Source organism: Palaemon carinicauda, chromosome 19 (assembly GCF_036898095.1).
Source record: "Palaemon carinicauda isolate YSFRI2023 chromosome 19, ASM3689809v2, whole genome shotgun sequence".
NCBI lineage: Eukaryota > Metazoa > Arthropoda > Malacostraca > Decapoda > Palaemonidae > Palaemon > Palaemon carinicauda.
The window spans coordinates 34498918-34501417 of NC_090743.1; positions in this window are offsets into that span (position 1 = coordinate 34498918).

Consider the following 2500-nt stretch of genomic DNA (forward strand, 5'->3'; position numbering starts at 1 on the left):
ATATTATATATATAATGTGTATATATATATTTGATATATATATATATATATATTTATATATATATATAATGTGTATATATATATTTGATATATATATATATATATATATATATATATATATATATATATATATATATATATATATATATATAATGTATGTATATATATGGGTCAGTCTCTAGAGCATTGTCCTGCTTGATAGGGCAGTGTCACTGTCCCTTGCCTCCACCATTCATGAGCGGCCTTTAAACCTTTAAACATTCGAATACTTATAAACACGAAGCAGAGAGCAGCGCACACGAATCAAAATGACCAAAAAAAAAAAAAAATAAAAAAAAAATGCTGAACAAAACAGAGTCTCAAGGGAAATTATACTTTGTTATGCCGCTACGGAACAACAAGGCAATAATTTTCATACTTTAATTACAGAAACTGGGCCCCTTTTTATCATGGGGGAATAAGAATTACACTCTCGTAATTTTACTGTAAATAATTATAGTGAAATGTCATGGCATTTAAGGGGTTTGTTTATTATTATTATTATTATTATTATTATTATTATTATTATTATTATTATTATTATTATTATTATTATTATTATGTAACTCTAAATAATTATAGTGAAATGTCATGGCATTTAGAGATTTTGTTTATTATTATTATTATTATTATTATTATTATTATTATTATTATTGTTATTGTTTTTGTTACTGTTATTATTATTATTATTATTTTTAATATTATTATTATTATTATTATTATTATTATTACTTTTAATTTCAAATTTTATTCTTTTAGCCTGAATATTATAGATTTTCTTGTTGCTTTCATACTCCATAATGAAAGTTAACTTTTATTATTGTTTACTACCGTGGAAAACAATCAGAATGTGGTTATCCATTCTCTCACACTTACCCAATACACACATTCACACATGCCCCCCCCCCCCCCCCTTTTTATGGGCTGCAAATGTAAGAGCCCGTGTCTTGTATGAGGCAAGGTGTTTCTAAACGAACAACAAACAACACGCTCCCTATCATACAGAAATACGGCCACAAGAATATGATTTTACTTATATATACGTATAATGTAATATATATATATATATATATATATATATATATATATATATATATACATACATACATAGATATACACATATATATAGTGTATACACGTAGATATACACATATATATAGTGTATACACGCGCACACACAAACGCACACACACACACACACATATATATATATATATATATATATATATATATATATATATATATACTGTATATACAATGTATATATATGTACACTATATATATATATATATATATATATATATATATATATATATATATATATATATACATATATGTATATATATGTATATATATATGTGTATATACATATACTGTATATATAATATATATATAAATCTGCTCTGTGAATACGATGGATGATTATATTAGGCAAAATAACTATATATAAATATATATATATATATATATATATATATATATATATATATAAATCTTATTTTTTAACAAAGGAATTTTATTACATATACAATCTGCAACGATAGCTCGAAGTAAAATCTAAATTTATTAAAAAGAAATTTCAACTGATTTAAAGGCAACTGTAAGCATTAAAGATGGCTTTTGTCATAGTTTTTTTCACAATGAATTGTGTTTTTACAAAAAAAAAAAAAAATATTCATTTAAAACAAAACTGCCGCGTAATTTGTAAATGTATGAGAATGGGGCGCGCTATAAATACTGCCTTTATGAAATGTTAGTATTAAATTCCATGGGGGAAAGGAGGGAGGGAGATGATGAAGAGGTAGGTAAAAGAGGGAGAGGGAAAGAGAGCTATAAAGAGAGAACAGAAAGGAATTTAGGACGGAAAAAAAATAAAAAATCGGAAGAGGATCTAGGAGAAATAATTATATACTTTTTCCTTTTTTACCTATTGGTTTGATTTAATATTTCTTTTATGATACTATTTTAAAATATATGAAAATATTCTTAAACTCTTACGGTACTATTTTAAGATATATGGAAATATTCTTGAAATCTTACCTAACTTATAGCAAATAAAGTTTCAAATCCTGCAATCTGCAGCTAATGCATTGATTTAATAAATAATGTTCATTAAAAAAAAAAAAAAAAAAAAAAGATCTCGTCAGATTATACAATATTATGGAATCGGACTGGAAATGTTCTTCGCACAGATTTCTGTACTAAACTAAGACATCAAATTAGAGCCGTAATTTGCAGAATGGAATTGCTGGCTCTCTCTCTCTCTCTCTCTCTCTCTCTCTCTCTCTCTCTCTCTCTCTCTCTCTCTCTCTCTCTCCTGGTGAATTATGAGGGAAAAATCCTGGAACATGCTCCTCCTGTGATGAACTGCTTTGACATTTAGAAAATGAGGGAGCCAGTTAGATCGTATATTTGATTATATATATGCAGTATATGTATTTGTACATATTATATATATGTG